This window comes from Erpetoichthys calabaricus, chromosome 1, assembly GCF_900747795.2.
Source record: "Erpetoichthys calabaricus chromosome 1, fErpCal1.3, whole genome shotgun sequence".
Taxonomy (NCBI): domain Eukaryota; kingdom Metazoa; phylum Chordata; class Cladistia; order Polypteriformes; family Polypteridae; genus Erpetoichthys; species Erpetoichthys calabaricus.
In genome coordinates this window covers 348,193,640-348,206,443 of record NC_041394.2, presented here as the reverse complement: position 1 = coordinate 348,206,443, position 12,804 = coordinate 348,193,640, and the positions used below count along the sequence as shown (strand labels likewise).

Sequence of the window (12,804 nt, the reverse complement as noted above, 5' to 3'; positions counted from 1 at the left end):
AGCTCAGTCATCCGGGAGGGGCTCAGAGTAGAGCCGCTGCTCCTCCGCATCGAGAGGAGTCAGATGAGGAGGCTCGGGCATCTGATCAGGACGCCTCCCTGGTGAGGTGTTCCGGGCACGTCCAACCGGGAGGAGGCCCCGGGGAAGACCCAGGACACGCTGGAGGGACTGTGTCTCCCGGCTGGCCTGGGAACGCCTCGGGATTCTCCCGGAAGAGCTAGAAGAAGTGGCCAGGGAGAGGGAAGTCTGGGCATCTCTGCTCAAGCTGCTGCCCCCGCGACCCGACCTCGGATAAGCGGAAGAGGATGGATGGATGGATGTTTTTCTTTTTTGTTGTTTATTGGAAGCAAAAAAGTGATAACCTTCAGTTATCATGGTGTTGAAGAAAGTTTAATTTATTAACACAGAGCACCACGCCAACACACATGAAGTGCATCTTTAACGGTCAGAATGCATCCTGAAATTTCACTATAAATTACACTAGGGTCACTCAATCTGCTCAGGTCCACAAAAGATTTTAACACTGCTCTTAGAAAAGAGAAAATCAACAATTTTGGAAATGTCTGCTATTGCAAGCCATGGAATTAAAGAACGGGTTTAATTAATGACAAGAATTGGCACCTCATTAAGCAGCTAGTTGGAGTGAAATTGGTTGGAGTTTGAGTCAGTTGGTATTCTGTTGGCTCCCTCACTTCACATTTTATTTCTGTTTGGGTGCCATTTAAGGAAAGAAATGAAGAAATTCAGGTGTACAAATCTTAAAAAAACAATTAAAACGAATGAAAAAGGAGTTAATTAGCAGCAAAAACTGGTCACTAATTAAGAAAAGGGTCAGAATGAAAACTTGCAGCCACTGCGGCCCTCCAGAACCGGAGTTTGAGACCACTGGTGTAAACAGACCTATTCTGAAAGGCCCCCGAGTTTGTAAAACCACTAAGCAAGCAACATGAAGCCCAAAGAACACTCTAAAGAGGTCAGAGACAAAGTTGTGGAGAAGCAGGTACCAGGGTTGGGTTATCACAAACTTTGAACAACCAACAGAGCACCATTAAATCCGTTATAGCAAATTGGAAAGAATACGGCACCACTAAAAAAGCTGACAAGTGAAGGCTGCCCACCAAAACTCTCACACCAGCCAAAGAGGCATTAATCGGATGAAACAAAGAAACCAAGGATAACACTGAAGGAACTACAACGATCCACAATGGAGGTGAGAGTATCTGTTGTGGAAGAAATTTAAAAGCAAACCCCCCCCCCCAATACACTGGCTGTCCCAAAAAGGCAGTAAACTCTGGCAGGAGAAAAGCTTCAATCATTCTTCTTTATTATCCAAGTCTTGCAACACAGCATATCTTATTAGGAAGTGCTACAAAGGAAGGGCGCTTCTCAAACTCTATCTATACTGTGAGGTTTCTGAACTCTTTTGGGACCCCCAATGGGACAACATGTTTTAAGGCGTGATTGCCGCGTCTGTGCATGACTGCTTGTCTGTCACCAAGGCAACCGCAGGTTCACAGTGCCGCAGCACAGCACTGTGGAAACAACTACGAGCTGATCACCGATGGGCGATGCAAGGAACGTTATAAATGCAGAGAACAGTATAACTTGGCCGCAACTTGGCCTGACTGCTTTGTCTGTGTATAAGAGAGTAGTAGACCCCCTTACAATAAACAACACTGCTGTTCTGGTTTCAAGCTGAATAAAGCTGATTTTGCTAAAGTACCGAGACTCAGCCTCGTGTTTTGGGGGGCAAGACTGGGACTCACACGTCACAATATATTTCATTGATTAGATCACAATTAGGGTTAGGGTTGACTTTTAATACGATTGGTCACATCCAGTTGCTAAAAGGACGCAACAAACGTCGATACCTTACATGGCCACAACTAACCTGTTCCCCTAGGCTGATAGGCAGTCCCGTTAGCTGAGGAGTACGTGACTTTTTAGGAGTGTTCATTTTCATTGTGAACCATGGGTTTCCCTTTTTTGTCCATCAACAGGAAGCTTAGTCTGAGCATAAAAGAATAACCAGCACACTTTAGAACAATCTCGACAAGAACAGGCCATTCAGCCCAACAAAGCTCGCCAGTCCTATCCACTTATTTCTTCTAAAAAAAACATCAAGTCGAGTTTTGAACATGCCTAAAGTATTACTGTCAACCACACTACTTGGTCGCTTATTCCAAATGTCTGTCGTTCTTTGTGTAAAGAAAAACTTCCTGATATTTGTGCAAAATTTACCATTAAGTTTCCAACTGAGTCCCCATGTTCTTGATGAACTCATTTTAAAGTCACTGTCTCGATCCACTGCACTAATTCCCTTCATAATTTTAAACACTTCAATCATGTCACCTCTTAATCTTCTTTTGCTTAAACTGTAAAGGCTCAGCTCTTCAAATCTTTCCTCATAACTCATCCGCTGTAGTCCTATTATCAGCCTAGTTGCTCTTCTCTGGACCTTTTCTAGCGCTGCTATGTCCTTTTTGTAGCCTGGAGACCAAAACTGCACCCAGTACTCCAGATGAGGCCCCACCAGTGTGTTATAAAGCTTGAGCAGAACCTCCTGTGACTTGTACTCCAAACATCAAGGCGCTATATAACCTGACAATCTGTTAGCCTTTTTAATGGCTTCTGAACACTGTCTGGCAGTTGATAGCATAATAATAATAATTCTTTGCATTTATACAGTGTAGCACTTTTCTCACTACTCAAAGTGCTCAGCAATTGCAGGTTAAGGGTCTTGCTCAAGGGCCCAACAGAGCAGAGTCCTTATTGGCATTTGCAGGATTCGAACTGACAACCTTCCGATTGCCAGTGCAGATCTCTAGCCTCAGAGTCATCACTCCAGCCTAGAGCTCCAGCTTAGAGTCCACTATGACTCCTAACTCCATCTCATAAGGTGTACTCTCGATTTTCTGATGCCCGTTGTGTATTCAAACCTCACATTTTTACTTTCTATGTGTAATTCTTTACATTTACTGACATTAAATTTCATCTGCCCAAGCCTGTATGCTATCCAAGTCCTTCTGTAATGATATAATGGATTTCGATTTATCTGCTAATCCACCTCTCTTACTTTTTTTTTTTTCTTCTTGTACCAAGGCTTGTTTTTCTTTTGCTATAAAGTTACTTCAAATGCCTTTTCTTAATAATTCAAGCCTTTATCATCGTGAATATTAAAATAGCACCTTCAGCATTTAAGCATAAGCTCAGAAGAATATGAGACTCAGCATATGCTAGGTGCACACAGGACCAGGGTTCAAATTGAACTCTTACACAGTCCATAAGGCCCACTTTAACCCATACATTCCACAGAGGAGGGCTTTATAGAAGAGTTGCCAGAAAATAAGCCACTACTTAATGAAACAATACAATACAATTTACTTTTGTATAGCCCTAAAATCATACAAGAAGTGCCGCAATGGGCTTTAACAGGCCCTGCCTCTTGACAGCCCCCCAGCCTTGACTCTCTAAGAAGACAAGGGAAAAACTCCCAAAAAAAACCTAGTAGGGAAAATATGGTAGAAACCTTGGGAAAGGCAGTTCAAAGAGAGACCCCTTTCCAGGTAGGTTGGGCATGCAGTGGGTGTCAAAAGAAGGGGGTCAATACAATACAATACAATACACAGAACAATTCCTCAATACAGTATAAAAATTTTACAAGTACGGGAAGAATTTAACAGTAAATGATATCACATAATATGATTTGGATATGTTTAGAGTCCTGGAGTCCTCGGCCATCAATCTGCCTCCCTCATTTGGCCATTCCACAGCTGAAACATCGCTGGGCCAACCAATCCGATGAAAAGACCCCACGATTCCTGCGATCATCCATCAGGGATGACTTTACCTTACACAGGCAAAACAATTTGGCAGGTGGGCCGTGGCACCAAGTACCACATTTGAGTACCGAGAAGAGTAACAGAATAGGTGAGGGTTAGTATCCAATTATAACTATCATGTTTATGTTTTAGTGCTAATGACTAACAGAGATGCAGTCTGTACAGTTAATCAGCAGCTCTAGTCAGGGTGTGCTAAACTGAAGTAGTGAGTCTTTAGCTGGGATTTAAAAGCTGAGATGGAAGGGGCATCTCTTATAGTAGCAGGCAGACCATTCCACAGTTTAGGGGTCCTGTAACAAAGCTCGACCTCCCATTGTTATTTTATTAATCCTTGGAATCATAAGCAGACCGGCATCTTGAGATCTTAACTCTTTTAGGGCGGATGTCGACGTTTGTCGACATCCAGGGATAGAGGGCAACAATCAGCTGTTAATGGCGACAAATCTCACTGTCACGTCACAGGCATTCCCTCTGTGCTTGGAGGAATGCTATTCTTGTTGACTCAGCAACTAAACATTGCGTGTGCGTGAGTTGCGAAATGTAAACAAAGGCAAGATGGCATCGACATGTGAAAAGGCAGCGAAGCAAGTGCAGAAAAGAAAACACTCGGCAGACGATGTTTTGCGCATTATCGCGGAGTTGGACTCTTGATATTTCAGAATTGGATTTTATTGATCAGGAGATCGAGCAAAAGAGTGAGAAGCCGGCATCAGCTGATCAGACACCAGCCGATGCCGCGCCAGCGGATCTGCTGCCAGTTGAGTGCCTTCGCGCAGCCGATGCATCTACGGCAAGGTTCGCATGGGATAAATACACAGACATTGATCCGTTGAGAGCCGATCTGGCTACCGGAGTTTACAAGACGGCATGGCTTGCTGTTGGACACGACAGATCACCAGCTGCTGTACTTCAGGCTGCTCTCTCCTGATGCTGCTTTTCAGCTACTGTCAGATGAGACAAACAGGTAGGCAGAGATTTTTTTTGAATCGTGGGTTGCGTTTGCATCGCATTCTCATTTTTCAAAGTGGAAACCCACAACAAAAGACGAGATGAAGCGCGCTGTGGCATTACAAATAGAGATGGGACAGAACTGGTGAGATAACTTCAGGGAGCATTGGTCCAAACGTGCTTTGTCCCCTGGTGGCTTAGGTACGTGCTGCTGCAAAGTTTTATTCACTTCTGTAATAAACAGAAGCAAATCCCATGGGGTGAGCCAGGCTATAATGCCATACATAAAGTTCATAAAGTTTCAGAAGATGAAAAGAGGTGACAATACGGTTTTCATGCAGGCAGAAATCTTGGTGGCAGTGGCATGGCACGATGGCAAATGGGTGACTTGTCTCTCTACAGTACACACTAACAATATGTGTGAGAAAGTGCAGCAACAGACAATTGAAAAATAGGCACCAAAGCAACACGTATTGTAAGGAGTGCAATGTGGCAATGACTGAAATTGGCTGCTTTGAGCGAGATCAGACTTTGCTGTGTAAAATGTATGTGATATGTATGTGAAATCATAGAGTATGCAGGCTCATACAACATGCAAGACAGTAACATTTTTCAAAAGTAAATATTTTTTGTTGATTTGATATGTTAAACAATTGCTTTGTGTTCTTTTTTTAAAAATGTTAGTTTTTGGAAAAATATTCAGCCCTGGGAGATAAGAAACAAAAAAAAAAATTATCCCTAAAAGAGTTAATATGCGCTCAGGTTTGTAAGTCATGATAAGTTCAGACAAGTAAGCCGGACCTTGGCCATTTAATGCTTTATATGTTAAAAGGAGGATTTTGAAATCTGCCCTAAACTTAACCGGGAGCCAGTGTAAGGATTTAAGAACTGGAGTTATGTGTCCAAATAAGAACAAATAAGAATACATGTTTGGAGTTTGTCCAGCAGCATGTGACAGACTCCCCAAACAAAGGTTCTCGCTGGTAAGAGCAGACTAAAATTAAACATTCTGGCAATCAATCATCGGAAACACCACATGTGACATAAACCCAGCACTTCACATCACCCCAAAAACACCATTCCCACTGTGATGCATGGTGGAGGCATCAGGAAAACTGGTCAGAACTGAAAAAAAAAAAAAGACGGACAGCATTAAAAACAGAGCAATTCTTGAATAAAACCTGTTTCAGTCTGCCAGATATTTGAGACTGGGATGAAGGATCACCATCCAGCAGGACAATGAAAGACCCTAAACATACTGCTAGAGCTACAGGGAAACATTTCAATGTGGCCTTGGAAAGGCCCGGACCACAATGCAATGAAGAATCTGTGGCATGACTTGAAGATGGGTGTACACCAACACAACCCATCAAACTTGAAGAAGCTGGATATGTATTGCATTGAGGAAGGGGCAAACATCCCAATGGTGAGATGTGCTGAGCAAATAGAGACATTCAAAAAGAGACTTGCAGCTGGAATGGCACCAAAAGGGAACTCCACAAGGCACTGACTCATGGGGTTAATATAATAAAATATAATTTATTATATTATATATTGATCGCACTTTCAAAATGGTAGGAGTGTTGTGCAAATGAAATGGTGTTAACCCCACCAAAAAAAATCAATTTTAATTCCAGGTTGTAATGTGACAAAACTTTCCCAATGCACTGTATACTCACAAGCGACAGTAACTGAAAAAGAAAATGACCTGGAGACATAGTTGAAAAACTAGTCAAAGTCAGAACTGCAAGTCAAACCAATCTTTGATGTAAACCAGAAGCACAAATAAATAAAATTAACTACCAGGGAAAAAATCCTTAAAGCAATCAGAATATTTATATACAATTTTTTTTTAAATTTATATTTATGTTAAAATGTTTTTGAACGTTTTATCTGCAATTTCAGAAACCCCAAAAAAGTTTGTGCCACTCTGAATACCATCACCAATATCATCCTCCTCCTCATCATCATCATCATCTTTCCACTGCTCCCGTTAGGGGTCACCTCAGCGGATCATCTTCTTCCATAACTTTCTGTCCTCTCCATCTTGTTCTGTTTCCTCCCCACCATCACCTTCATGTCCTCTCTCACCACATCCATAAACCTTCTCTTAGGCCTTCCTCTTTTCCTCTTCCCTGGCAGCTCTATCCTTAGCATCCTTCTCCCAATATGCTCAGCATCTCTCCTCTGCATATGTCCAAACCAATGCAATCTCGCCTCTCTGACTTTGTCTCCCAACCGTCCAACTTCAGCTGACCCCCTAATGCCCTCATTTCTAATGCGGTCCATCCTCGTCACACCCAATGCATATCTTAGCATTTTTAATTCTGTCACCTCCAGCTCTGTCTCCTGCTTTCTGGTCAGTGCCACCATCTCCAGCCCATATAACATAGCTGGTCTTGCTACCATCCTGTAGACCTTCCCTTTCACTTTAACTGATACCTGTCTGTCACAAATCACTCCTGACACTCTTCTCCACCCTGCCTGCACTCTCTTTTTCACTTCCCTTCCACACTCCCAGTTACTCTGTACTGTTGATCCTAAGTATTTAAACTCATCCACCTTCGGCAACTCGACTCCTTGCATCCTCATCATTCCACTGACCTCCCTCTCATTCACTCACACACACACACACATGTATTCTGTCTTGTTCCTACTGACCTTCATTCCTCTCCTCTCTAGAGCAGATCTCCACCTCTCCAGGGTTTCCTCAACCTGCTCCCTACAGATCACAATGTCATCAGCAAGCATCATAGTCCACGGGGACTCCTGTCTAATCTCATCTGTCTGGTACTGGTACAGGTCCTTTTCTCCCTTCCTTATTGTCCAACCTCTCATAAAGTGCCTTAAGGTTTCACCATCTCTCTTCACCTTACACCTTATCTCCTTGGACTCCAGTCTACGTTCTTCATTGGACAATCCCACTTCTTCACTAATCTCTTCCTCAGTATACTCTCTAGTACTTCTCTATTCCACAACCAGGTTTACTTGTCCTCCTTCCTCTATCCAGATGTCACACTAAGCAACTTTCTAGTTGTCTCCCTTACTACAGCTGCTGTAGTTGCCCAGCTGTCTGGTAACTCTTCACTGCCACCCAGTGTCTCTTACCTCCGCCCTGAACTCAACCTTGCAGTCTTCCTTTTTCAACTTCCACCATTTGATCCTTGGCTCTGCCCTCACTCTCCTCCTCTTCTTGATCTCCAACATCATCCTACAGACCACCAGCACCATCCTATGCTGCCTACGCTTTGCCCTGCAGACACTTTGCAGTCTGCAATCTCCTACTGTCTGACCCTCCTGCATAGGATTTTCATTCACGTTCGGGAGAAACAAACATTTTCTTATTATGAAGCTTTATATGAGGAGTATTGTCTTAAGAAATGTGTAGAATCTCCTCAAGTTGTTGAGGTGATTTGAAGATGGTTAACCCAAAAAAACTTTCCGGGTGGTAGAATATTTTCAGGTTCTTAAGAAAACTTCATCTGTGTCATGGATATGTGATTATGCATTCCATTTTACCATTTTTTTTCCTGCTGCGAAAAGAGATGATAAAATAAGAGTATTTTGAGCCCTTTAGCCAGTCCAATCTTGTAACACAAATTTAATAGCTATCTTCTACCTATTACCATACTTTTGTTCAGAAGAACTTTTTTGTAAATATATAAAATAAAAAATGCACAAAGGTGGATCAACCAGTTACCTGAGAATCCTTGCAACAATTAAACCTCCCAAACCAATACTTGAAGTGTTCACTTCTACAATGAGCTGTAAAGATGGATCCAGATGACTATGTATAGGAGCATTAGTAGAGCGGGGAAAAAAATTTTTGAAAACGTCCAAGTTTTTCTCAGTAAATACTAGGGGGCTTCACCCCCTCCTCGCTTTGCTCACCAATCCCCCTGCCTGCACTACGCGCCAGCCACTTTGCGTTTCTGCCGCTCGCGTATATGGATTTCACTTTCACCAAACAACAAATCTTTTAATTCTCGCAGATAGGCCTCTTCATTAGGAAGAAACACTACTTTTCCCTGATGGCAACATGAATTAGACGATCTACAAGTCTCCCACTTCAAGATTAAATCCAAACAATATATTCTCTCTCTTTTTGCTCCTCTGTTATTTGGCCGAGTAATAATTTCCACATGTTTGCGCTAACGTGATCTTTACTATCATTATTTTGAGGCTTTCGAATTTTAGTACTTTATCTCTAACCTGCTCTGCATGTGTATCGCGCCAACATTTCTGAATTCTTTACAACATTCTACTTTGTCATCTACTCTTTGTCTTTTATTTCCGGCCCCCGGACCTGGTTAAATCTCTGGCACAAAGTCTCGTCTTGCGAGACGTGAAAGTGTATCTCTGAAAAATTCACGTCTCATCCCAGGATTTTTTTATTATAATAGAGTGATATTTCTAATGGGGCTATTGACATGAAATTTTCACCAGATGTGGGTAAACCACACATACAAAGGAATCAAAACAAATAAGTCCTTAAATTATGTGTAATAAAATGGAATGACACAGGGAAAAATGTATTGAACACGTGTAGAAAAGGAGGTGCAAAAAGGCCTGGAAAGCCAAGAAACCAACTGAAATCTGCCAATCCTGATAGAATGAAATGAATATCAGTTGCTTTAGTCCTAATTGATTGCCTATAAAAAGGTTTCTCATTACCAAGGTGTCACACAAGAAGCATCTCATGATGGGTAACAGCAAAGAGCTCTCTCAAGACCTTCACAACCTTACTGACGGCATTGGTGACAGACGTATTTCTAAACTTCTGATTCTTCCAGTGAGCACCGTTGGGGCCATAATCCGGAAGTGGAAAGAACATCATTTCACCATAAACCGGCCATGACCAGGTGCTCCTCGCAACATTTCTGACAGAGGAGTCAAACGAATAATCTGAACAGTCGTCCAAGACCCAAGGATCACTCAAGGAGAGCTTCAGAAAGACCTGCAATTAGCAGGTCCAGTTGTTTCAAAGAAAACGAAGTAATGCACTCTACCGCCATGGCCTCTAAGCACGCTCACCACACAAGACTCCACTGCTGAAGAAATAGCATGATGAAGCTTGTTTAAAGTTTGGACAAGTCAATGAAATACTGGGAGAATAGAGTCTGGGCAGATGAGACCAAACTCTAAGGATGTCATTGCATATACCATGTTTGGAGGAGAAATGGCGCTGCACATCACCCTATAAACATCATACCAACAGTGAAGTTTGGAGGTGGAAATATTATGGTGGGGGGCGGTTTTTCGGCATATTGTACTGTCAGACTTCATATAAGTGAAGGAAGGATGAAAGGATAAATTCTGGATAAGAATCTGCTGCCATCCCCCAGGATGCTGAAGATGAAACGAGGGTGGACATTACAAACACACAACCAAAGAAATTCTGAATTGGTTTCAGAGAATAAAGCAAGTAAAGTTGCAAGAACGGCTCAGTCAATCACTTGACTTGAATCCAATTGAAAATCTATGGAAAGCATTGAAGATCAGAGTTCATAAAAGAGGCCCCTGGAACCTTCAAGATTTGAAGACAGTTTGTGTGGAAGAATGGGCCAAAAATCACACTTGAGCAGTGCATGTGACTCATTTCTCCATACAGGAAGCGTCTTGAAGTTGTCATCATCAACAAAAGTATTAAATAAATTTCAGTAAGTGTGTTCAATACTTCTTCCTTGTGTCATTCCAGTTTATTACACATAATTTATGAACTTTTGATTTCTTTGTCTGTGTGGATTACTTGGGTCATTACTGATATCTGGTGAAAATTTCATGTCAATAGCCCCATTAGATATACAGTGGGTACGGAAAGTATTCAGACCCCCTTCAATTTTTCACTCTGTTATATTGCAGGCATTTGCTAAAATCATTTAAATTAATTTTTTCCCTCATTAATGTACACACAGCACCCCATATTGACAGACAAAAAGAAAGAATTTTTGAAATTGTTGCAGATTTATTAAAAAAGAAAAACTGAAATATCACATGGTCCTAAGTATTCAGACCCTTTGCTCAGTATTTAGTAGAAGCACCCTTTTGAGCTAATACAGCCATGAGTCTTCTTGGGAAAGATGCAACAAGTTTTTCACATTTGGATTTGGGGATCCTCTGCCATTCCTCCTTGCAGATCCTCTCCAGTTCTGTCAGGTTGGATGGTAAACGTTGGTGGACAGCCATTTTTAGGTCTCTCCAGAGATGCTCAATTGGGTTTAAGTCAGGGCTGTGGCTGGGCCATTCAAGAACAGTCACAGAGTTGTTGTGAAGCCACTCCTTCGTTATTTTAGCTGTGTGCTTAGGGTCATTGTCTTGTTGGAAGGTAAACCTTCAGCCCAGTCTGAGGTCCTTAGCGCTCTGGAGAAGGTTTTTGTCCAGGATATCCCTGTACGTGGCCGCATTCATCTTTCCCTTGATTGTAACCAGTCGTCCTGTCCCTGCAGCTGAGAAACACCCCCACAGCATGATGCCGCCACCGCCATGCTTCACTGTGGGGACTGTATTGGACAAGTGATGAGCAGTGCCTGGTTGTCTCCACATATACCGCTTAGAATTAAGGCCAAAAAGTTCTATCTTGGTCTCATCAGACCAGAGAATCTTATTTCTCACCATCTCAGAGTCCTTCAGGTGTCTTTTAGCAAACTCCATGCGGGCTGTCATGTGTCTTGCACTGAGGAGAGGCTTCCGACAGGCCACTCTGCCATAAAGCCCTGACTGGTGGAGGGCTGCAGTGATGGTTGACTTTCTACAACTTTCTCCCATCTCCTGACTGCATCTCTGGAGCTCAGCCAAAGTGATCTTTGGGTTCTTCTTTACCTCTCTCACCAAGGCTCTTCTCCCCCAGTAGCTCAGCTTGGCCGGACGGCCAGCTCTAGGAAGGGTTCTGGTCGTCCCAAATGTCTTCCATTTAAGGATTATGGAGGCCACTGTGCTCTTTGGAACCTTAAGTGCAGCATACATTTTTTTGTAACCTTGGCCAGATCTGTGCCTTGCCACAATTCTGTCTCTGAGCTCTTCAGGCAGTTCCTTTGACCTCATGATTCTCATTTGCTCTGACATGCATTGTGAGCTGTAAGGTCTTATATAGACAGGTGTGTGGCTTTCCTAATTAAGTCCAATCAGTATAATCAAACACAGCTGGACTCAAATGAAGGTCATCTCAAGGATGATCAGAAGAAATGGAAAGCACCGGAGTTAAATATATGAGTGTCACAGCAAAGGGTCTGAATACTTAGGACCATGTGATATTTCAGTTTTTCTTTTTTAATAAATCTGCAACAATTTCAAAAATTATTTTTTTTGTCTGTCAATATGGGGTGCTGTGTGTACATTAATGAGGGAAAAAATGAATTTAAATGATTTTAGCAAATGGCTGCAATATAACAAAGAGTGAAAAATTGAAGGGGGTCTGAATACTTTCCGTACCCACTGTATATTAACTGAGAAAAATGTTGACACGTTCAATACTTATTTCCCCGCTGTATGTCAGCATGCAGGTTAGGCCAACTAGCACCTCTTAAAATTTCCCCCCGATTTCTTTGAACATTGGTGCAGATGTGTAAATTTGCCCTACCATGGACTGGCACTTCATCAAGTTTGGCTCCTTTCTTGTACCAATGCTGCTGCCCCAGGTCCCATCTCCCTGCAGTTTTACAATCAAATAAGTGGATTGAGCATAAAAACTAAACTAACATTTTGTCAACTTAAATCAACTTTTAAAATTTTTCCCCCACAATCACATTTATAAAGCTAACTTCTTAAGCACATTGACTATCAAATACTACAGTATTCAGAATACCTACATTAAATGGTAAAAGAGCCTGCAGCTGCATCGGACTATTTTACGTACATGGTGACTGCCCATCCTTTTTGGTTCTGACCGTCTTTCCTGCCTGTCTGTGTTTGGTTCTTCATTCATTTTCTAACCTCATTTCCCAGTTCTAGCCACCTCAGCAGGGTGACTACACTCTTTTTTTTTTTTCAGCCAGGCTTGGGAGCATCCTTGGCGATG

General features: G+C 42.3%; 2 protein-coding genes across 2 annotated transcripts in view; both read right to left on the bottom strand.

Annotated features, from left to right (window-relative positions):
• Positions 1-12,804, bottom strand: part of LOC114644701 (zinc finger protein 721-like) — a 250,513-nt gene that overhangs the window by 157,245 nt on the left and 80,464 nt on the right. The window lies entirely within an intron of this gene.
• Positions 1-12,804, bottom strand: part of LOC114669165 (zinc finger protein OZF-like) — a 44,984-nt gene that overhangs the window by 4,638 nt on the left and 27,542 nt on the right. The gene's annotated exons all lie outside the window — the stretch shown is intronic.